This window comes from Megalops cyprinoides, chromosome 16 (assembly GCF_013368585.1).
Source record: "Megalops cyprinoides isolate fMegCyp1 chromosome 16, fMegCyp1.pri, whole genome shotgun sequence".
NCBI classification, from domain to species: Eukaryota; Metazoa; Chordata; class Actinopteri; order Elopiformes; family Megalopidae; genus Megalops; species Megalops cyprinoides.
This window is the reverse complement of record NC_050598.1, coordinates 19,374,579-19,399,927: the sequence shown is the minus strand read 5'-3', so window position 1 is coordinate 19,399,927 and position 25,349 is coordinate 19,374,579. Positions and strand designations below refer to the sequence as shown.

At 39.7% G+C, this 25,349-nt stretch overlaps 1 protein-coding gene across 2 annotated transcripts in view; it reads left to right on the top strand.

Annotated features, from left to right (window-relative positions):
- The first annotated feature begins 830 nt into the window (after nt 1–830).
- The window catches only part of ahnak (AHNAK nucleoprotein), a 47,400-nt gene continuing 22,881 nt past the window's right edge, over nt 831–25,349 (top strand). For both annotated transcript variants that reach the window (XM_036547799.1, XM_036547798.1), the window contains exons 1-2: nt 831–1,104; nt 18,523–18,601. The gene's annotated coding sequence lies outside the window, so the exon portion shown is untranslated. The remainder of the gene's footprint in view (nt 1,105–18,522; nt 18,602–25,349) is intronic.

Below are 25,349 nucleotides of genomic sequence, written 5' to 3'. Positions count from 1 at the left end.
GCACTCGATTAAACATGGGAGTGACTCGTGATTATGAGCATGGAGCATTGTGACAGAAATGTTATAAAAGTCTTACCTCTTGGTTGGCTGAACCACACTTTTATACTCTCTATGTTGAGTTTGGTTTTGTGAGGTTCGGGGGAAAAAACAACAATAAAGCAAAATAAATGACTGATAAGCCTGTGGGAAGGGTTTTGAATTTTTAGTGTGTTTGTCAGTGGGTGCTTTTTTACAAAACTTGGCAGCCATGGTTGGGAATACTTGCAACATGTACTATCCCCTTTAAATTAGCTCTACAGCAAAGATAGTTGCTTCTGGCATTGCAAGCAAAAATCCACCTCTGCTCTGATTGGTCTAAACATACCATGTGTCGGGCCAGTAAGAGATGAGAGCGCATTGTGTGCGAAGAGAAAAACGACATGCTGTGTCTTTCAGCTTGCAAGGGGTTAAGGCCTACTTCTCCCGTTCTGTCTCAAATGTCAGTCATCCTACTCATCATTTTTAGGACAGGCATGCAATTGTAATTAAGATTGATGGAATACTGTGGAATGTAGAAAAACTTTAAAATGCAAAATTCAGGTCTTCTTTTATCATCTCATGTTCTCGCAGCACAGAGATGGTATTTGCAATGTAAAAGTTTTTTTTAGAGTTTTGTGAGTAGTACTGGAAAAATGTCGGTGATTTGCACTGTCCTGTGCTCGCTCGGTGAATCAGGGCGCAGTGTGACTGCGTGCGTGTATGTGGAACTGGGTGGGCAAAAAGGCAGAGGACCACGCCCTAGTTCACCGTATATTACCTCCCCCCCTCCTCTCAAGTCAAGAGCCCTACCCTGCTGCACGCGCAATCATTCTCCACAGCTCGGAGTATCAGCCACGCAGATCCGAAAAAAGAGAGAGGGAGAGAGAGAGAGAGAAAGAGAGAGAGAGAGGAAACTAAGCTTTCGAGAGAAGTTTGAAGAGAACAAGTAGACAGCAAGAGTAACTTATTAGACATTGCTTTACGTATTATTTTGCGAGGCAAGACTCAAAACAAGGAGGAGCTGAGAGGAGCGAAAGATGCGCAGGCAGATGTGCTGAAACTTTTGGCAGCAGGGACTGCTTATAGGTAAGCTTGAATTGAATAAAACAGACATCTATAACGTCTGGATTTGAGGTCTTATCTTGGGAGATTACTAATAATGGTGTATTGGCGATGGTATTATAGTCGTGTTATTCCAAGGGCATTGTGTCAAAAATATATAACTTTTTTCCTCTTATATGCAACTCATATGTATGCCAATACAATGACTACATCCATATGGGGGAGAGTGTGCGTGACTTGGATGAGCTTGTCTAAGTTCTTTTTTCCCCCCAAGTTTTATAACTTGGAAGAAGACGGAAAGTGGGTGTGTGTCTACTCAAGGGAGTTGTCTTCTGGTTGCGCATTGTCTTTAAATTTTAAATAAATAACGAACTTTTATCTTGTTGTTTGATGGCCATTTGTAAGCCATTTATACCGCATATGTTCCTATTACATTGGCTACTTTATTTTGGTGCCTGAAAGGTGTGGCACACGCCCCTAGAAAGAAGTGGACGCAGGACAAGCAAGATCGCAATAAAATTTGTTTAATGTAAACACAATTCAAAGTGGGTAAAAGTCCTCAGTTCGCAGTCGTCTGATCGAACATAACTTTTCTACGGATCTGCAACGTGGTAAACGGTGCGGCATGCTCCATAGGAGAAAGTGCGTACTCACTAAAAGTTATTCATGCAATCAATGTGATTTCAAAAGTATCTGTGAGAATGAAGCTTTCCCTTCAAATATGAATATGCTTTTTAATCAACTCGTCATCTTCACTGTTTTGCCGTCGAGAAAGGGCGTGCGTAATCCTACACGCCCTCACCCTCCCTCTCTGCATGGAGGGAAGCACACCCAAGTTTCTCAAAGCCACCAGTTTAAACCCTGCATTCATAGCTACCTTTACCAGCTTGCTGTATGTGGGATATAATAGCTAATGCAACTATTTATAAAATGTTGTCAGCTGAAATATTTTTTACAGTTTTCAAAATGTCTGAAGATTTTCTGTTTTGAGATACATTAACGAAGCTCAGGTTTCTTTAAAGACGAACGCATTTCTTTTAGTCCGCCTTGAAATCTGCGAAAGGTTTTCCTCTCTGCGTCTATTTAAGTAAAACTTTACTGAACCTACCCAAATGGGTGGAGTTTGGGGGACTTTCTCTCCTCAAATTTGCCTCAATTTTCTTAACCTGGGATCCTCGCCAGGGTGTGGAGAGGGAGGGGGAGAGGCAGGGAGGGAGGGACTGAGGCAGAGGGGTGGGGAGGGGTAGAGAGTAATGGAATGTAGTGGTTTGGAAAGACTTACTAATTGAAACCAGGTTTTGAGGCGGAGAGAGAAGCAAGACTTTTCACCAAGTAAAGAACGATATGTTTTGTCCACATGCAGCACAGCAAGACTAAAACGCCACCTGAAGGAACTTTTTTTATCACTTGTTGCACTTTTAGGAGTTTCTGACGAATAAAACGGCCGAATATCCATGTCAGCTCTGATGCAGTGGTGCGAGCCTTTCTGAAAGCACAAGGTTTTAAATGTAGATGTGGCAGGCTGATTCTCCAACTTCAAGTAGGAAAACAAAACAAAACTAAAACAAATGAATCCGTTGTTTGTTGAATGTGACACTTGTGTTACTAAGAGAAACAACATGCAGAATAAAAATTGTGAAGTCTTCACATCCTGCCTTCGCCTGCCACACCCTAACTCTTTGCTTCAAAAGGATTGTGACATAAGCCAGTATTGGCTGTACCCTGTCATCAGTGCCTTAGTTGTATATATTTATATTTTTCTTTATACAAGTTTATTGTAGTTTATAACTTGGTGTTTTGAAACAGTTGGTATTCAGGTATTTTGAAATTGCAACGGATGTAGTTCGTTGCAGGACTCTTGATCTTTTTAGTAATGTTGATGGTCACAATTGCTTCAGTAAAAATGTAGCATCCAAAACAGGTCATACAACCTATAAAACAGGCTGGCGTGGACATCGATAATGCATACAGTAGACGTTGAAGACGTTGAAAGAGAAGCACTTTTCTGAAACATATTTAAGAATGAAATGGAGAGGTATAAAATAAAAATTAAACAAATTAAACAGCCAAAATAAAGACCACTGAGTGTGTGAGAGTTAAGGGGAGGGAGTGTTATCCCAGACCATCTAACATCTCACATTTATGGCGGTGTTTCTCATGCTTGTTGTTTTGTTATTGAGCAAACTAAAAATGCAGAATCTTCAGATATTGAGTGACCCATTCATGTTTTGGATTTAGTATTTAGTACAAATTAGGCTTTTGAGGCATCTGCTCAATGTTCAGAGAATTCTGTATTGAAGACTTAGGCTTGTAAGCTGGAGTCAAATTGACAGTGGGGAAAACTGAGGTTTCTTGTGCATATAGTTGACGTTGGTGTCCTGCTGGTGACAAACGAGGACTGTGTATAATCCACTGCTCTCTTGTCTTATCTTGAATGTCATGCCATCCTTTTGTCTTGTGGTCTTCTGACACATTTACTTCAACCAAAAAAAAAAAAATACTTGCAGTATTTCTTCAGGAACAGAATTTCGTGTCTATGCAGTAGATATATTCTGTAGAGACAGCATGGCATTCCCCTGCCCCAGCCTGATAGGGGGGGGGTGGTGTGCATGAGGCGTGGAGACTCACAGTGCCAGTGTGAAACGGAAAGAGCCAGGACTCTCACACACTTCCTCTCTCATTTCCTCAGTGGGCTGTCAGGGGAGGTGGGGGGGGGGGGGGGGGGGCGTATATAAACCAAATGGACAAAAAAGGGGAGTGGTGGCTTTTGGCTTTCCAACAAATGCGAGTGCTGCTTTTTGTGTTTGTTTCTTGTTCTCACTTTTGGATTGTTTTCCTTTGTATGAGACATAACTAATTAATTACTCTCTTAGGACTCTCAGAAAGCGATATCTCATTTAGTCAAGTACATCCTTTTCCATTAGTTGTTTAGCAAGAGTAGTTTGCCAGCTCTGGATTGCCACTTTTCTTTTGCAGTTCTAATAGACTGATTAAATTTACATCTGTGTTATGTGTCCATGTTTATAGAAGTAACTTTAAATATTCTAATAGTATACTTTTGAAATGTTTCTTAAAGTGGAATGTGAACAAACTTAGGGCTAAGATAAATGCATGTTGCATTTCCCCCCTCTATTTCTTAATCCTCATAGAATTTTGTAATGTCTGAACCTGTCTGAAACATGTCTTGTAATGTCATGAAATAGATGCTTATTGTTTTAGATCTATATAGTAGAGACCACCAACAAACAAGCCTCATCCATAAGCCATATGCATACATATAACTAGTTCCCAGAATGTCTGAGTTTTATGTCTGCAGTGAGTATATTCTTTGATATGCAATGCCCCTGAAATGATTAATAATAATCTAGTTATGCGCCTTTTAGTTGATGTTGCCATAATCAGGTTACCTTTGCATACATATAGAACATAACCTTTGCAGGAAGAGGTCAGTCATTTAGTTGAGGCTGAACTGATGTATAGGAAGGGGTTGAGGTCCCTGTCTGTCACAATACCAATGAGCCACATTATACTTTTATTGTTTTTTTTTTTTTTATGTAGAACCTATTTGGAATCAGTCCAAACCCAATTGGTTGTCAAGATTAATAGCAGTGGAAGTCGGGAAAGGCTTGCTGTGATTGAATACTATCTTTGTCATCACACCAGTGTTGGACTGGGTTGCTTGCCGTGGGGACGCACCTCACAGTTTTGCGGGGAACTAGAGGGTAAATCAGTGCCAGCATGTGGGACAGTTTGTTCTCAGTGTGGACTACTGGAATAGATTGCTCCAGTCATTGATGGCGGAGTTTTTTTTGTTTTCTTTCCACCCAGGAAATATAAAGTATGGTGATGTTAGTTGTTTCCCAACCTGTTTGTGACGATAATCTTTTGGATTCGTTTCTATGCGGATTTTATACAGTCGGAAGCAGAATCCTCATGTAGTTGAAAGACAGAGTAATAGATACCTGTGTAATAGGGTTATAAACAAGGCTGCATGGTTTAGCTAGCAATCATTAGATTGATGCTTTTATGGACTTTTCATCATTAACTAGATTTGACTTTGTTGCTTGGGTTGTGCAAAGAAAGGTTCTTAACGTCCTGTGCATTGTCATCGTAGTTCTGATTCAGATTTCATCTCTGATGATGTAAGATTGTAGTCTGCTAAACACAATGTTGTTAGCCAGCTAACAAGTTTACACTACGTACGTTTGGTTGTGATGGAAATTTTTCACGGTAAAGGAGTTTTGCAGTGACTGAATCATATACTTTTCTTGACTGAAGAGTCATTGTGGTGTGATAGCTAGAGTTTGAAGGATGACTTAAGATTTGCTTTTCCTTTTTTGGATGTACAGATGACATAGCTAATGCTATCTTGCCAGCTTCTTTTGTGGTTCTGCTGTTGAGCTGGTAAGCAGATTGTTGCAAAATGTTCCATTAGCTGATGTAGGCCAGAACCATTACCACTTAAGGTCTAAATCCCGTTCAAGGACCCTTTAGCCTATATCTTTTTAGGTAGCTGACTTTCTAGGTATGGCTCATAATAACATACTAGTTATCACATGAATGATTCTGGAGATATCATTCAAGAACTTGCACATAGCTATGCATTTACACAGCGTTCTACCATGATGCAACTTCAGTATTATTTAAATGCCTCATTCAATATTTTTTTTGTTTCGAAATTTTGGGTGTGGCCTGGACACAGAACTAAGGTTGAACCAGTTCCTTCTTGCCAATGTGAAAAGCTCCCTCTAAGTTTTGATTGCACTATATGGTAATGGTTTGCATGTACACAAAGCAGGCATAAAATTTATGGTAATCTCAAGTCTGTGTTCAAAACAGTACTGGCTCCCAGGACTACCTGTGAATAGTTCTACAGCAGTCGTTCAAACCCAGTAAAGTTATGACCTCTGTTAGCTTGACTTAACAGTGCTCTGTGTGATACAAGGATTACCTGTGGGGTCAGTGTTTGTTGTTGGAACATGTCTGTGCCCTTTTAAATTCATGTTTTTTATGTTGTTGTGAAGTTTGGTGTGTTGGTGCTGTGTACACAGTGTTTGTGTGGGTAAGTTCAGGGTGTTAGGTCGTGTTGCAGGGCACCCTATTAGTCAGACACTTTCAGTTTCAGAAAGTTTCCTTATTGTTATACCATCTCCTAAAAAATCATGGAAGAAAAAAAAACTGCAAAATACCTTGATTATTCAAAAGGAAAACATGTGATGTCACTCTTGCTAATGTGGTTTTCCAAACAATACAATACCTTCAGCAGCGTATACGTATGAAAGGGAATGTTTTCTGGTAAACACCTATTTTTGCTTAAAGGACATGGTCAGATCAGCAGTGACTACGTCTGCTTTGCGGTGAGACCTGTGGAGCCGGCTGCACAGTAAGAAGTTGTTATGGATGAAATGGTGGCTGAAAGTGCTGTGATGTGTGTCTGAGTGATGAGAATAGCTCAGTGTTTACTCCCAGCGCTCTGATCATTAGCAGTTCACATTCCTCTGGAGCGCGAATCGGGAACAGAATGGCAGGCACGTTGCAGTCCCCTACTCAGCAGCTGAGCTGTTCGTGTGTGCATCTGTATGTGTGTGTGTGTGTGTGTGTGTGTGTTTGTGTGTGTGTGTGTGTGTGTGTGTGTGTGTTTGTGTGTTTGTGTGTGTGTGTGTGTGTGTGCATCCAAATATCCCTGCAAAGTGTGAAGTACTAAGCGAAGAAAGGAAGTGTTGGCATGCCCAGAATTTGACTTGGTAAACTGAACCGAAGGACTTGGCTGTGATGTGTGTGTGTCTGAGGGTATGTGTCGAATTTCAATGGGTATGTTGTCTGTGTGCATGACAGTGAGTGCTGTGAGCGTGGAGTGGGAATGGATGAGCAGGGGCAGAGTTCATACAGAGTCTGTTCTCTCTCTCTCTCTCTCCCAAGCTCTATATAAGGCTTCCCTGATAGGATAAGCTATTTACGAGCCCCTGTACCCCCCCCCCCCCCAACACCACCACCCCCAAAAAACATATGCAGCAACTCAACCTCCTGACCCCTACCTTGGACCGTAACTTTATCCACTGCAAGACCTTTGACCATTAATGCAGAAGCATTGTTTTAGTTCATACTGAATCTCACCTTGTGATCTTTGAGTGCTTTCTGGTGTACCATCAAAATTCAGATTATCTATCCTCAGAATATGAATACTAGAATGTGAAACCTGAGCGAACCAGGAGGCATTCAAATTCAGGCCCCCTCCCAGAGAGATGGAGTGGCAGACAAATTCTGTGGCAGGTCACAAAGTACTGTTGTCCTCAGTCCTCATGGTAGGCAATGAAATATGTTTGAAATCTTACAACTAAAAAAAGTGTAGGTGTGGAATATACTTCTGTAATTTCTCCAATACATTGTGTTTCTGTTAAAATCTGAAGTTTTATGTCAGAGAAAATCTTCGCAAATATAATTTGAATTATTTTATGCTACTCAACAATCCATAAAAGGAATGCAGATAACTGCACTTCAGTGAATGAAACAGCATGTTTTTACCATGGAGGTACCAGACTAAATCCCTATTGTTGAAAGTTGTTTGATTTGACTCTTTTTTTAAAATACACTACTACTAAATTGTCTTGCGTGTTTATTTCTGTTGCATGTCATATAAGTATTGCCATTACTTCATCTTTGTGTTAAAATATGGATACTTGCTGAAGTAAACTCTTAACAATAGCTGCTCACTAAATACTTAATTGTCATTCCTGAAAATGTGACATTTGATGTGTTATGAAATCGCCATTATCACCATTTAAATGTCTCATTATGTATTGTAATACATTAAGTGATGTTTATACATGAAAGACAAGCATCATTCAAAGAAAATGAAATACAAATACATCACTCTATTCAATGACTCACATCTCGGAATTATGCACAGATAGTGCTAATTTACAGATGCCATAATTACAAGTTGTCAGCAATACATGCATTACATTTGTTAACCGATTTTCATCAGCTGTGAAAGTACTTTAACTACTTTAACGACAACGAACACTCAGTTTCACAGAAACGCGGAACCCTTTTGAGACAGCTTCTGCTTCAGACAGTCGTGTTTTGTAATGGCTGGTTGGGCTCCCTTACGGATTTAGGATTGGAAAGAATAATTACAACGGCTTTGACTCTCTTTCAGTTTGGCCCAGGGCGTTGTCTACTTCCCAGTGTTCAAATGAGGGATCTGTGGCCTCTCACATGCAATATGCCATGTGTTACTTTACAATTTTGTACTGTTTTTTTTTTTGGTTGTGACAGAATGGCATGCGACATTTAGAAAAAGCTTTTTGAGAATGTTTGAAATGCCAGAGGGAGCAGTATTTGAAATGTAAATTTAGAAAGGTATTTTGCATTGTAGAGGTTATTGTAGCATAGGGAATATGACCAGTGTTGTAGAAAGCCTTAAGCTACAATCATTTCTCTCCAAACTCTCAGATATTTTGTCTTCATCTAGATTACATTTTAATACCAACACTGCTGAAAATGATTTTCTCCAAAATAACCATATAGCTAATAATAGGTTAACAACAGCTAAAGAAACCGAAATATTCAAAGAGGACAGCTGACAGTCCTTTGTACTTCAGCTGCAGTTCCCTTTTCTTAATCAAAATACTCAGTATTTTAAATAATCATAAATCAATGTAATATGCTATATTACATAATGATACATAGATATTAAGCTGTTGTTTATGGTTCTGTCTTGCATATGCGTATCACTAACTCTTTCATTACAGTGGGAGTCCTCTCCCTTCTCTGTAGATTCAGTGCACATAATAATTCAAGATTTAACAATGCCTGGTCACAACTGGTTCTGCTTTGAACCGCTTTCTGTCTATTGCTAATCTTTGAGTGAATAGCTTTTTTCATAAATGGTCGGGCAGCCTCTTAATTACATAACATGGCAAGACTGATGAAAACATAGAAACATAACTAGGTGTCATTAAAGAATTCAAAAGTATTCTGTGAATCAAAGACTTTAATGTAGGTAGATCACAGATATGTTTGTTGTACACACAGCTTGTCAAATATAAGACTATATCACATACTTGTTTTTGTCCTTGCATTTTGTGAATTGAAATAGATATTATAGACACTTGCCTGTACTACTATGGACCTGTCTTTGCTTGTCTGGAATAGACACAGCTGTTCTAACTCGGAAGGAATGCATGTGAGGTTGTGAAAGATGTTGAAAACAAATTGCAATACCAGAAAGGAACAGTGAGAAGGGGAAAGGTAATGCACATGTGGTTTGTTACTTACAATTGTATATCTTTTTACATACACGCAAACATGCATGCATAGTGTTGAGAACATTTAAAATAGATCGGAAGATGGATGACCAACCAGCATGTTTATTTATGAAGGCTCAAACATAAATATGGTGTTTAAGAAGCTTGTTGCTTTATCTTTCGGTGCATTGGTGGATTGCAAAACAGAAACAAAAGAACAAGCGCGTGAAGTGCAGAATGCACTGTACTCTGAATAACATCTGAAATGAAATTCACATTTACAGTCCTAGAGATATAAGTGGGGAATGCTGATGGTGAGTATAAATTTTTTACTGATTTTAGCAACTGTCTGTCAGTTTTTTCTTATTCCTCAAAAATAAATTGAGGAAAGGATCAAAATGATTAATAGTACCATATAATTTGTTAAGAAGTCAGTTCGGTCTGCATTCAAGTTCAATTAACCATGTTTGTTTTAGACAATAGATTCAGTAGATTCCAGTTCAAAGGCTCTTAAGTAATTCTTCATCGCAAACTTTTTGAAAGGTATTTTCACATGTTCTGTTGACTAAAAATTACTTTCAATTGCAATTGACATTGACAAATTGTATAAACTGATTATATAAACTGATGATTATTAATATTTTTGCTTGACCATGGATTTCTGTGCTCTATATTTACTTCCTTTGATCCATGCATGATTTGGGTGGAGGTGAAACAGTGATCCATTTCAGCACATCATGCACATAATGCATCCTAATTAATTTATGGTTTATTGTAAGGCTCCATTGTGCCCACACTCACAGTGTTTCAACAAATTCTGGGTGTGTCTGATGGCTAGTCTGTGCTCTGGCTGTTTGTGAGAGGATTTGCCTGTGCTACTGTATACATCTCATCTACAGCTCTGAAATGGTCCCCTCCCTCCACACCCAAGGCAGTTAAACCTGTTTGAACCTCCTACCTTCTCTTATGATCTCCCTCACCCCTTGGCTCCATATCAGCTCCTTACCTCCCTCATATTCTCCTCCCTCTTTTGCTGCTCACCAATTTGGTCCCTGCAGCAAAATCTTTTCTCAGAACCGCCGCACCTTTCTTGCCTAGGTTATATCAATTTCAATCCTAAAGCATCGTTTTTTTATTGTTGCTTTCCCCCCCACACCCTTTTAACACTTTTGTTCCTCTTTTTCCTCCTGTTTTTATACATTGTTTTTACACATTGCACCTTTATATCATAACTGAGGAATTAATCAGTACTAAAATTGAATTTCTAATAAGTTATTGATATGCCAGATAGCTGGTTGTGTGTCCAATTTTATTACACACTTCTGCTGCTGAAAAAGACATAGATGCATCTTAGATTTACCCTCTTTACCTGACCTCTCAGAAGACTCGTAAAACACATACATACTCAGATTAGTCCGTGTGAAAATTGTGGACTGCGGTCTGCTGTAGTCTCTGTTTACCTGAAGGTGCTTCTTTGCAGATGCAGAGGGATAAAAACAGCAGTGCCTAATTTGGTGGATAAGAAGTGCATTCTACCTAAATTGAAAAGCGTTTGTCCAAATGCCTCCTGAGTAAGCTCAGTGTATTATCAGAAGAGATTTGGGACACATAATTAGACACAAACAGGTCTTTTTCAAAAAAGTTCAATAACTGAAACGGTGTTCTATGCTTTTCTCTGACATCAGTGCCACTCCCCTGGACGGTTTCACCGCCATCTTATAACAAAAAAAGTCTAGCTGCAGTTCTCAGTTCAGCAAACGCGTTGTGATCGTAAGAGGATGCAGCTGCAGCGAGATAAAACAACTGGCAGATAATCTGGTCTTCAAACGTGAATGAAGGTCCTTCTTTTGCAGACAATGATTAGCGTCTAAATTTTTTCACTTCAATTGATTTTTTTGGCAAGCCAGGGATAGAGCCCTAAAATTTATATGTATGCCTTCCTTGTCTACTACACAGTGCATCTATCATGGTATATGTGCATTTGGCCTCAGATGAGTTTGTCAACTTGTTTGAATCTGTCTGTCTGGTCTCCTCATCAGGATTGGTAAATACCAAATACCCTTCATCTCCATCTGAAGGGACTGTCATGGCGGGATTCAGTAAATGAATATTGACAAATTGAGAGTCTTTAATTTAGCTTACATAGCTGTGTTTGTGTTTGCACCCCCTAATGAAGAGTGTCTGGTTATTGTGAGCCCAGTTCTGACACACACAAACACACACACACAAACACACACACACACACACACACACACACTCACACACACACAGAGCCCCGAGAGGCTGGGCAGAATAGAGCACATTGCTGTGCTGTTAGTCACTGCAGGAGAGGCTGGGCTGCCTTCCAACTGGCCTGACGGCTCTATCAAGGAATGCATGTGACTGCCATGAGGCCAGGGTGGGGCCCACAGCTCCCCTTCCAGCTCCAGGACTGTGTGTTCATGAGCAGGTCTTTCCCTCTGTGAGGGAGTGTCCTGGGATCCACCTGGAATGTTTGTTGTTGATTGGCTGAAATGTAGTAGAGGTGCTGGAATCTGTTGTTGACGTCCTGTTCTTATCACATTCTTGCTCTGAACACACCATTTTGTGCAATTGTTCTTTTTGAAAAGTGTTATGAAAGCATGTTAAGGTGATCTCTTAAGGATACAGTGAAAGACATTAACAAACGGATATAAAGGAAACACAATGTTATGGCTTCTGCTCATAGTTTATGCCAATCCAGGATATCTGTTCTTCTCTCTTATTTTTTATGCAAGAAAACGTTATTATTATTTTTTTTTACACAGAGGCCAAAAAAGTTTTTTATGAACAAAATCAGGATAAAGTCTCAGGTGGGGATAGGCTTCTGGAAATGTTTGTTATGATATGTGTTTTCCTCCTGGGAAGGAGATCAACATCTGCAAATTAAATGTAGCAGTGTAGCAGCTTGTCTGAAACAAAATGGCCTCTGGGCTTCTGCTGTTGGCACAAATCGGCATAAACAAGAGGGGTGGCCAGCAACATTGGCCAGCTTTGCCCTGTCACCCGCTACCCCTGGTCACAAGACTGAGGAGGATGAATTAGTGGCATTTGAAATCTGAACGTCTCACATCATGTTAATGTGAGTGGACAGGAGTGCTGTGGTACACGTGGCACAAAGCGTTCTAGTTAATGAGAAGCTATGTTTAACTTTCAGCACTGGTGTTCAGCTTGAGTAAAGTGGTTGGGTGAAAGCTGGGCTGAAATCCCTCTTAGTAAAGCATTGTTCTTTCATCTTCCTGTTGAAACATGCACACAGACCTGATTTACTTCTAGCAGACAACCCTCCAAGGCAACCTAGTTATCCTTCGATAAATTGCAAAAGGTAATAAAATGACATCAAAGTAATACAAAGTGTGCCAAGTTGTTGGTTTGAGGATGCTGATCAAGCTGTTATTCTTGCTACATGGTGAACATCCAAGGTTGATCTCACTGCTTTTCCAACATCTATTCAGAGTGCAAGGGGGGTGAGAAGGTCAGTCTAATTCCCTTTCCGACTTCCATTCAGAGTGGGTGAAGACAATTTCCCAAGAGTAGCCTCAAGACCATTACCTGAGGTTACCACCCAAGCATTTTGGTTTTGTGGAATCTGAGCACATCTGACCTAAGAGGACACTCCTTGAACATTGCGAAAACTGAAGCTTAGATTTCTGTAGGGAATGCTGTGGTTAGATGAACTCACATGTTGAAAGCTGCTCCAGTCTTCATACCTTAAATGAAGCCAGTCAGTTACTCAATGTAGTCGTCAGTGAGTTGTAATGCACGGCTAACAAGATCTTCCTGTAAGAACATGCTCACCGAGGGCGTAAAGCTTTTGAGAGAATATGGAGACCTGGCAGCTGTACTCTTTACCTTCATGTTGGGTATTGCTGCCCCCTTCTGAAGTGTTTTTGGGAGGGCAAAACTAATAAAGCAGTGCCCTCAAAGGGCAATGCGAAGTCTGATTGCTTTGTCATCTGTCTCTGTTTGTGTGCAGAGTGTGCACAGCTGCCATTTGCTGTGTTAGTCTCTGCAAACACTATGACACTCCTCCATTGCCTGCACTTCGTTGTAAATAGCTTCTCTCTATTTCAGTAGCAGACTCAGCTCTGAAGTGACCAGTCAAACAAAGTAGACTGAAATGATTTGTAGTGATGAACTGTGATGAGGCATAGACAGTGCTGATCAGTCAAGAGTAAATCAATAATGCAACCACTTCTGATACACATTCATACTCTTGTTTGTTTTCTCTGCACTAACATGTAAGGACAAAGAGGTAAGTGTAGGATTTGAAAAAGCCCAGTAACATTTCAAAAGAATTCTGTCAATATTTAATGAAATTACATTATAGCTACTGTGTAGCTATAGTATGTTTTGGTCTTAATACACAGTAATGTGGAACCCATTTGTGTAGGTTTAATCTGTATGTTATCTGAATAACCCCACCCATAATGCCAACACTAGGGCAGGCCTTTATGTAATACACGTTATGTGATGTAATTGCATAATAGTTATATAGGCGTTACCACTGTGTAATAACATATGTATGTTCCCAATGGTACATTAAATGGAGACTCCACACCCCGTGAAAAAAAAACCTCCACCTTCTTCACAAGAAATTCTTCAAACTCCTTTTCCCCTGACCTATGATATTGTGGTGCAGAGGTCCTGTGTTTGTGGAAAATCACAGCTGTGAGGGTATCTATCTAATTCATCTTTGATGACTTAAACATTGTGATTTTCACCATGTTTATTGAGTAATTGAGGGTTCAGTCATGCAAAACTGTGGAGAACTAATAACAGTTTTCACTCTGTGTCATGAGTCCCTGAAGCCAGTTTCCACAGGCGTCAGGTTGAGCGCATTCAAGCGTGCCTCTCCTTGGCTTTACTGTGTAAACAAAAGTGTGTGCTTTTCACTACACCCTTGTTGAATATTAGGTTGAAAGATTCAAACCTGGGGTGAACCATATGTCTTGTAAAAACTGCCAAAGTAATGGTACTGACCTGAAGAATTCCAACCTTCAGATCCCCTTTGGTTTTATTAACGATGCAAATACTTTTCCAAATGTCTGAGCACCACTTGTTGCATGATTATTTTATGACAATATAATTATATAATTTTGGGAAAGTTCAATGTTTTAATGCAAAGCACAGAGCTTTCCAGTGAAATGTAAGACATTTTACCTACAGTGATTTATATAAAAGAGAGGATTACTAAGGGAAATTGAGGGATTAGAAAACTGTTTTACTCAAGGGAAGTCTAGGTATGTGACCAAAAAGTACCGTCTGAACATGAGCAGTTCTTTCTGCAGTAATTCTGTGCTCTTGCATACTTAAATTATACAATATTTTTCTCATAGGATACCTCAAAGATATGCATATACTAATTAACTCAAATAACACTATGCTGTTATCTTTGAATATGTATCAATTACTGATATAAAAGTGGTACTTGGAGAAAGACCATAGTTCCATGTCATAAAAAAGGGTCCATAAAAAGGGTACCGATCCTCAGAATGGGGAAGTGTGTCATTTGGGACAATGACTCAACAAGAGGGATGGACTAGCAAGTTGAGACTGTAAAGCAGACGTGAAAGCATTCTTGGGTGGGGTCAGTTTGAGTTAGTTGGTGCACTGAAGTGAAGACGCCTTTAAGCACAGTTTGAACACTGGAAAGCTGTCTCATCAAAAAGTTTTCTTTAGTTCTTTTTTATTTAATGAGGAACTATCTTCACCAGTAAAAGAATACTAATATAAGAACAGTAAGAATTTTTGGTTATTTTCCAATGTGTAAAGTTGGTTTTTACCGCATTTAAAAAAAGCTTGTTGGACAATAATGGACAGATGGTTTATGTCTATTGAGGATGCCTACCTCTTAACCTGAAATGGGTTCTTTGCAGACTGGACAAAGCTGGTTTTGAGTTCATCAAATTCCTGTGTCAGGAGTGAGCTTGAAGTATTACAGAAAAAAAAAAATCTATTTTTTCTCTTAAGAAGAGAACTTCAAAAAGAATACTAAATAAAGTTAGAGAAGTTTATTCAATTAAGCCTGCACAGCGGTGCAAAACTGTTGTAGGAAAATAATGTATTTATGTGTATATGTGTGGATGTCTGTCATGTCCTAGTTTTTATAAGCTTCATCCTTACTCACTTCTGGTATGTGCGGCATCCAGAAGTGAGCAAGGGTCTCATGTCAAACGGTACTTTCGTGCCACACTGCCTCTAAGCTTGAGGGGACGGGAGTCAGGTTTTGACACATACCCAAGACAGCTTTAGCGCTTAGTGAAGGCCGTAAATCACATACCTTGCCACTTGCAGGCATCTGCCCAAATCTGTGTCCTCTGCATACTTTTTCATACATTACACCTGTATTTGGACCTGATTCAGCTGAGTCTATACACTTAGTACATGGGCACAAAGAGTATCAGCCACATTAAGAGGGTGGTTGCCTGGCAAATCTCCACCAAACATAGACTCAGGGTAACACCAGGAGTTCTGTATCACAAAATCCGGCAAGCCTTTTGTCCGCTGACAGGGAAACACCTCTTTGCACGTAGCCACAAAACTGATAAGACAGTTTTGCAGTCTTTCGCTACAAAGCAATAACACAATTAAAAACCATGATAACAGCTGAGATTTGACTTCTAAAGGATCATGTAAGTGGGTGGGGCAGCAGCTAGGTGTGGGAGATTGTAGTGTAATCAGAGTATCTAAAGAACCTGCCTGTTTGCTTATTTTTATGTTTTAACACTCAATTCATTTTGTCTTTGCAACTCCTCTTATTAGTACTTGATTTAGTTATGGCAGTATGTGCTGTTCAGTATGTTTCTATTTTGTATTTGCTGTGTTTTGAGCTCCTGTCCAAACAAATACTTGACCTCAGCCCAAAAGTGCACCACAAGTCCTGATGGTTTCACTGCTGACAGGAGGCCTGATTGGTTCATTTTTTACTGTAGTTGTAGATGTCTCCTGTGAGAAAGAAACCTTTGTATTTTTGTCTGAATTCCTGAATTGCTGTCTTGCTGGAAAAATACAATACACAATGTGCTAATCTTGTTATAATAGCCCTGGCAGTAATAATAACGTGGGATAATCTGAAAACTTTAATCTATTATTTGGGCAGAAGAGTTAAGGTTGTCAAAGTGGGTTACCATTTTGTTGTCACAAAATTAAAAGTTTCCATGTTTCTACCTACAGAAGTTAATTCAGGGAAAACGTAATATAGCTCAATCAAAAACTAGATTCTTATGAGCTTAAAAAGAATGGTTTAGATTGTTTAGAACTTAGATTTTTAGAACTGTCAACATACATGATACTTAAGTGCAGGTTTGCACAACACTAGTGAATGAAAGACACCTGACTTATGTAGCATCAGAGAACTGAAGTGAACTATGGCATGCATACAGTCTGGGCAAGGAGCTCATTCCACACTTGCCAAAGGACAGTGAAGGAATGGCTTCCACATACTTCACATCACTGAAATACACACCTGTCACAGACCTCCTTCACTGTTCTGCACAGTGTCATATACTAGACCTCCTCACATTCTCTGTAATGTAAAACGTTATAGCTGTATTTCATGAACAAGAGATCTTAGGGAGATTATACCTCGAAGTCCAGAAGGGGCAAAGTTCCCTCTTAACAAAAAACTTTAGTGGTGATGGTTCCAAAAAGATGTTTACAACAATGCATTTGCATTGTAACTGAAATAATTTCACAACAAAGTAATAATACAAATTTGAATGTACAGTAAATGATCTTTGATTTTGTCAAATAGTATGCAAATCTGATATCTCTGAAGAGTATAATCATTGTCTTTTGGCCCAAACAGAAGCAAAATCTATTTATTTTGAAGCAATGCTTTCTGTAAGTGCTGCCCGAGAAACTGTAGTGCAAGCAAGTTAAATATTAGACCACAGATGTCAATAGAATGAACTAATCTCAGTCAGGTTAAAGGTCCCTCTGTTTTCTAAAGTAAAAGTATGTACAGAACATTCTATGTATAAATAATTAAAATCATGTGGATAATACTAGAAAATTAAAAATGTTGAAGTAACCTGTACAAGTAGATAAAACAAAGGCTACAAAGCACTGGTTTTTTATCACCATCAGCCATTGCATAATTGCATTACTATGACTGATGTTGTAGTGAATAATGTTCTAACTGCATATTAGTATTAATCTATGTACGCAGCATGTACCTTTGTTTTTTTATGATCGCACACACACATACACACACACACACACACAGTATTGGAACATTGTAGGTGCCATGCATAAATTCTAGGTAGCACCCTTTCCTCTGTCTCCCAGGTCAGCTAAACTGCCAGTTCTGATGACCCCAGGGGGATGGTTATGCCCCACTGTGGGATCAGACTAAGATGTAATTCTCCCAGGCTGTGAGGGCCTGGAGTCATCAATTGGTCAACATAAAATAGGTTAGTCGGGTAGGCACTGGGGGCTTATATATAGTTAGTCAAGCTATACCATATGGACTTTGTTAAGCTCTAGTAGTGCAACCAAAGCAACTAAGCATAAGAAATATTTGAGTTATCATGATAACCTATAGTGAAATGAGGTATGTATGAGGTAAAGCAAAGCAAAGTTTTGAAACCATGCCTAAAATAATCTTAAATTTCACTGAAATAAATATTGCCTTCAAAGTCAAACACTCACGTATTCATGTGTTAGTGTTCTCCAGGAACAGATTTCTGTGTTAGCTTTGCTGTTCTGTTCTTGTGCACTGATTTCTATGCAGCTACAAAGGTCAAAACCTTAATTAGCTTAGTCAAAGAAAGGTGAATTGTCAATATTTTGTAAAATGGGCAATATAAAAGATGGACTTGTTTTTCTGTCGCTCTGGACATGAATGGGAGAAACATGAGGTTAGGTGGAAGAGTGATGTTGTATTTTGAAAAAACGACTTGCACTGAATTTGCATTGTAATTGTTTATACTATAAAGAATCATTCAAATATGTATTTGAAGTTTTTGAAACATTTTTTCCAGACAGCTTAATATTGGGTATGATACCAAAAAAAATCGTACCTGTTGTCTCTTTTTCTTTGTAATGGCTAGAAATTAGGATTCTTTTGTCTTAAAAAGCAGCCAAGGGTTGTAAGATTATGTTAAGATTAATTAATTTTGTTTAATTCCCAGTGATGACACCTCTCCTGTTTTCCCCTCCTTTCTTACAGAACACAGAGAAAAAGAAGAGGAGGAAGAACACGGGAGGCAGGGAAGACAAGTCCCAAGGAGTGGCTGAGCAACCAGGAGGTATGCTTCCTCTTTATTCTCAAAGTCTCCACAGACAGGGTGACAGAAATAAAAAACTCAAAATGTACTTCCTGAAGTCACTATTTCTTATGTGGATATGTTCATAAGCGCACCTTTACAGCTGTACTGAGGAACTTTTGTTCCGTGTGCGTGTGTATGTTTTTCAGTGCAGATCATTCTAATCAGAGCAATGCCAATACTGCGATTGTCAGAACAGAACTAAGGCACACTGTAGAAATGTTTGTTATTAAGTCTACTAGTGAGTCGGGGGAGGGGGGGTTATGCTGCTGTTCTGTCATCAAAAGCCTGCACAGAGGAAACATGACACCTCCGTGCTCGCATAAGTCCTTCGCTCCCTTGTTAGCGCCTGACCACCTGTTCAAGGCTGCGTCACCAACACCCCCTCCCCCCATGCAGCAATGAATTATACCAGCAGGCTGTCCCTGTTCGCTTTTTTAAGACCACTTAACTGCCCTGTAAACAGCTAATGAATATTGCTTTTTGATTTTGCCCTGAACTTCACAGGATCATGTTTTTTTAAGTGCATGTAGAAGTATGTGGTCATAAAGAAAATGGATGTATTGTAGAGATGGGCTGTGGTCAGAAGCTGGTGTGGAAGAACTGTTGTCAGGCAAGTGCTTGTGGGCTCATTGCTTCCCCCTAGGCTTTCTAATACATACCACTCTGACACCATGATCCACGTTAATGATGATGAATGGGACCGAATCCTCCCTCTTTCACTTGGATCAGCAGACTAGAATCTTCCCTGATCTTTTTTGCCCCTTTTGGAGGCATTTTTGTTGTGTGTAACAACTTAATTGGGCATTTGCGTTCATGGAATTTTTACTCTCTGACGGGCTAACAAACGGAACAAAAAGGGAGTTTTATGATTGTAGTTTGTGCTTGCTGTTCAAGAGTGCGACCGCCTGTCTTATGATTACATGAGAATTAGACTGATGAACACAAGAGCTCTTATTCTGTGTCTGTTTACTCCTGAACCATTGCAGATCATATGATTTTGGGTGACAGCCAGCTGCTCTTCCCATCTTCTCTGTTTTTTCACTGTGACTGCCTGTGGCAGAGGGTGACTCAAAGGAGTTACTGTTCTTATGTGTTCTTGATTTTTTTTTCTGAAATCAAATTTCTCAATTTGAGGTATGCAGCGTACTCGTAATAAATGACGTCCTGCTTAATGTGACAGATTGGAGGCCATTGCATTGCATAGACATGGTAACTAATCTAACAAATCACAGCTTGTCGAGCATTCACCAAGCACCCAAGTAACATTAAGTGGTATCAGACATATAGTGAGAAAATTGGCTATATGTTAATTTGGAAATCTGCTGTATTATGGATGGTTACTTAGACTGATACTTTACAGCTGAGTTATCACTGAGGCCCTGGTAGTGACTAGTGTTAGCTTTACTGTGGTGAAAAATATGTATTTTCAGCTTAGTAAAATATTAATATGCAGTTACATTGAAAATAGACTTCATCTCTGTCTGGAGACGACTGGTTGGAATGATTTTATGTGATGGAAGAACACTTAGCTAATCTGAGAACCTGATTGTACCATTAACAAATTTTTATGTTTGAGAGATGAAATGTGTCTGACTATGCCTATCTGGCTATCAAATAATAACTGATCAACAATTTCAGCCTGTGTGTGGTGTGGTGATTACGATAAAACCAACAAAATTGGAATATTCAGGACACTGAAATTTGGAATCCATTTTCAAGGTGCACAAGTACACAGGAGCAAAGGCTCTGTGTTTTACAGATGGAGTGTTTGGAAGCTTAGTTTGCACAGGGAGTTGGGCCTGCTGCTTATGTTTCAGGCCGGTGCAGACTGGGTGTTCATGACGCTGTGTTTTCATTTCTCTCTGTTTTCTTTCCTTCTCTCTCATGCGGAGGCCTGCCCCCCCAGTTACATTCCTATGGAACCATGATCAGGGCTGAATCCCTCCCCTTCTCATTTCCCCCCCTGTTCTCTCTCTGTCTCTGCCCCTCCCAGAATTCCCTGCCAAGAATCTGTCAGAGCCGTGAGAACAAGGACGGCCCAAGCAGTTCTCAAGATCATAAAAAAATTGAGAGCTTGCAAGCAGAACAGGAATAGGAACAGAGTGATGTTGAGTCGGGAGGTCAGAGTATGGTGTTTTCTTCGGCGGAGAGTGGGGTGAAATAGATATGAGGGGCACTACGTTTGCCATCTGATCATGATTGAGGAGATGGAGAAAAGAATAACAATTGATTGCTCCTCTGCCTAGGAGTTGTGGGAGTTGTTGTGAGTATATAGCTGTCGGTTTTCCACTCCCACCGCTGCAGTCTGCTTTTGTAAATACCCGGAGTGGCCAACAATAATAATGTAGGCTGTTTGAAAGTTTGAGTGCTGTGCTTTCTCTCTTCCCTGGCATCCCGCATGTTTCCTTTCAGCTGAGACCCTGGAAAGCCTGGAACCAATACAAAGCTTTGTCACACCAGCCTAAGAGCAAGGTGGATACACAGGAAAAAAAAAAACAATAATTTTGCAAGAGGATCAAATGAGCAAACTGCTTTTCCCATAACTTGATAGGACAAGATTCATCACATTTGACATCTCAGCCAATGAAAGCTATGGCAAATCAGTGACAAATGCATGTTGTTGAAGATGCAAGAAACTGTACAGCTCCATGCCTGATTAACAGGTGGATTGGGAGTTGTTCATTTACACCAAATTCATAAAGGGCCCAGTATCAGTTTCTTGAATTGCAGCACAGTGTCAGTTGACAAGAACGGAATTTGGCCTTCATGGAGATAATTAGGTAAAGTTCCCTTCAACACTGCACTGCAGTTTGTATTGGCCTCAGAGCGCAGTTTGGGTCAGCATAGTCCTGCATGACATTCCTTCACTTAGATGTGTGTACTGCAATAAAATGCTATGTCAATACACTATGTGAAATAAGTCCATTAGACCAAATCCAATTGGGTATCCCTGTTGCATGGCTCATTAACATGATCATTAAAACCTGAAGTACATACCATATTAAAGATTGTAACATGTATCAGAACTTTCTTGGCGCAGCTTGATATTTAGTCATCAGAATCAGATCTTCAAGGTGCTGGGAGCTAATGGATTAGTAGTGATAGCCTATGTTAATGTAAAGAGAGACAACAACATGCCGACGCCCATGCTGCCTGTCCAGTCATGTATGGGGAATAGTTTCAGCCTGTCCCCCAATCTGGAAAGAAGTAACATCATCTTTAGCATTACCGTTACAGTTGTCTTTATTATCTTTGTTGTCGTCTTACCCTTTCCCTCCCGAAGTAGTTTCTCAAGGTCAGGGTCATGAGAAGGTTTGTTTTTCCACAATTGGAAAAACCTACTCTTAAAAAAAGGAGATGCAAGATGCAAATAACCCAAAGGCATTGCACTCATTCTCACAGTATTCCCGATCACATGAGGCGGTAAGGTTTATTTTTGCAATTGCAGCGTTTTAATTGGACTGTGACTCGTTATGTGTCCTTGGATATTTTCCAGGGCGGGCGAGACCGATTGCTATTTACATTGCATTCCAGCCCATCGGCTCATAGTAAAGGGATCCTTATGGTTATGTGGACAGACATTTGTCTTGTGCTTCTATGTCTCTATTTATTTTCAGCATGCTGTGATCAGCTCTGTGTAGCCTTTACTTACATGTCAGTGATGAAATGTTTTTACTTTGGAATTCAGTTTACACTGGCCCTACTGATTTGTCTGACCCTGCTAACCAACCACAACAAAACACATGCCAGATTGGGAGAGCCATATGCAGTACTTCTTGGAATATGCAGCTCATGGTGACAGTCTGGCAAGAATGCTTTTTGAACAAGAGAGAACACAAACATCCAAAGAAAATAAAATATAATAATAGTAATTACTAAAATTACCAACAGAAACTTCCTTAAAATATGTATCCCACTGACACTGGTATCTGCAGGTACTAAATGGCTGCTTTTCCACTTGAGGCCAAAGGACCAGGAACAATTGCCAGGAACAAAAGCGTGCTTAATGGAAACTCCATAATTTTTCCATTGTCTTTCTGTAACCATAAAAAACCTGTCCCTCGTTGTCACACTAGATAACTCCCAAGTAGAAGTTTAATACTGGAGCTTGCTGTTTTAGCTGTTTGTTTTTATTTTTTAGTGTTTGATGTATGAATGCAATGTATTCATCACCTAGAATCCATAACATCAATGGAATGCAATGGTTGAAATACTTCAGCATGTCTCCAGAAGGTTCATGACATCATTTGCTTTCAGCCAATGAATTACATCTTGTTTTCTGGTAGATAAGGTGACATTTCAAGTTTTGCAGATGACCAGACTGAAAAATGAATGAACAATGACTTGATAGCTAACTGAGGATCTCCACAACTGTCCTGGCAAAGACCAAACTTTGTGAAGACAATTTATGGACATCACTTGTGTTTGGACATAACACTTGCAAGAATATTTAAGGTTGCTGGTAAGGATAAATAGTTGTGCATAGATACTATCATTTGGGTAGATAAGCAAGCAGCAGCATCAAAAAGTAGCTTGCTTGCAAGTTGGCAGATATCAAAAAGTTTCAATTATCATAAATAAAGTAGAACTGATAGAGTAGATAATTTTATTTAACCCCGTTTCAAAGAAATGTTAATGAAGGGAAAGGTGCTGTCACAGATGGTGGCTCAACACTATACTTGCCAGCAGGCTAACTCACTGTCTTCTGAGAAAAGATGATTATGCTGAGTGATTATGCTAAAAAAACATAGACAACATGGCAGTACATGGTCTGATAGCTCAGCCCTTAACCACACTGCCTGGTCCTGACTCAGGGTCATGAGCAAGGCTAGGATGATTGTATAAAGCCCAGAATCAGCCTCACTTGTGGCCCCACTAAGCTATGAAGAAGACAGTAGAATAACTTTACCACTTGTAACAAATGTCAATAAGTGGCAAGGCATTTTACATGTCAGTCAATATAAAGTCTTTTGCAATTAATGATGAGCTGGTGTAATTTGCCAATAGTAGCAATATAACATTAATTTATCTACATTTGTAAGTATACAAACATAAATACAAGTCAGAAATAGATTTAGGTTTATGACTGAGATAGCTTGGACCACCCTGATATATGCAACCATTTTAAGATCCCCAACACTGCCTTATATTATTTGAAGGCAGCATGTGGTGCACTATTTAGGATTGACAGTAAATGAAATATTCTGATATGTCAGGTGTGTTCATTAAAGAATCAGTGAAAATTAACATTGATGACAGTAGAACCTGTCTGTGAAATCACTTCACTTCTAGAGAATAGGTTTGAGTAACTGCAGATGGTATTTTTTTTAATATATGGATTAAAATTAGTTTAATTTGTACAGTTGATATGCAGTGTCCAAACGAGGATTCAGCTGCACCCCATCTGAAGAGTAATTCAGAATCCCAAACTGTCTATGTTTGCTATTAGGTCAGAAAGGCAAGACGATCCATTTGTGAAACTACAAGTGGGTTATGTGATAGCAGTGGGATTGAATTGGCTTTGTGGTTAACGTTGGCTTGAGATGAAATGTTAAGTATGCTGGGGGCTCAAAGCAGTGCAAGGCACGGGATTGGTAAACAACATTCCACTGCCCGAAAGAGAGGGCTTTTGAGGAGAGATTCGCCGTGGCATTCCATTCCAAGTTCCCCCATGTCTCAAAAGAAAAATCTGATACGGTCTTTCCACACCTCCCTGTGGCAGCATTATAGCTGATAGTAACACAAAGTCAAATGGATGTGGTGAGGCATGCCGGCTGCAGATTACAAAGTAGGCTATTTACAAAATAGCTTTTTTCTTTATCTGTTTGGAAGGGGTCTCTTCTTTTTTTCTGGTTAATGCAGTACAGTACTCAACAGTATTTCCTTGAATAGTACAGTTCCTACTGGTAAGATGGATGGAGATTATGTCCTAGCATGATTTTCCATGCTGACAAACTGAGAAAATATTGCAGAGACAACACCCTAAACCTCAATTGTGTGAAGGAAACAACGCTGAACAGTGCTGTAATCCTCCACTCTTCGCCCACAGTTACACAGCCACCTAGGGGAATCTCCCAAGAAGCGTGCTTTATTTTCTGATCATAAGACTACTTTACAAGCCAGCTCGGTTAAACACGTGAATTGATATGGGACCAAGCCTTGAAAAATATAAAGGCCAAGAGTGTCTTATTCAGAATAAGTTCTTCTAATTCAACTTTGTATTAGTTGTTTCAGATTTGTAGTTTCCTCTTTTATGTTACAAAGTTTTATAATAGTTAACACACAAATAAACATAGTTGTCTTAAGTACTCCGTATCTGCTTAATCTTGCATTTCTTATCCTGTAAAATCATAATGAGGACTAGAGCTGGGAGACACATTTTGCTCATTGTGTTTTGGTTCCTATATTGATATGTGTTGACTGAACAGAGTTGTGTGTGGTCAGTATCTGGGAAGCATCAAACACAAGAACAGTGACAGTTGCTTGGCCACAGACTTTGGGGCGGTAGGAATGAGAAGGGGAAGGGAGGTCCTAGCAGAAGGTGAAGGTACTTCGGGGGTAAGATTTGTTGATGAGTGCTGTCCCAATGTGCACTGCATGATCGTAGAACCACATGCATGTCCAAAGGAGTGTTGGGAAAGATGACACCTACAGAAAGATCCCCACACTGACACAGGCTGAAACATTTCTTGGGTGCCCCGCCCAGCCCTGAGACAGATATGCTAGT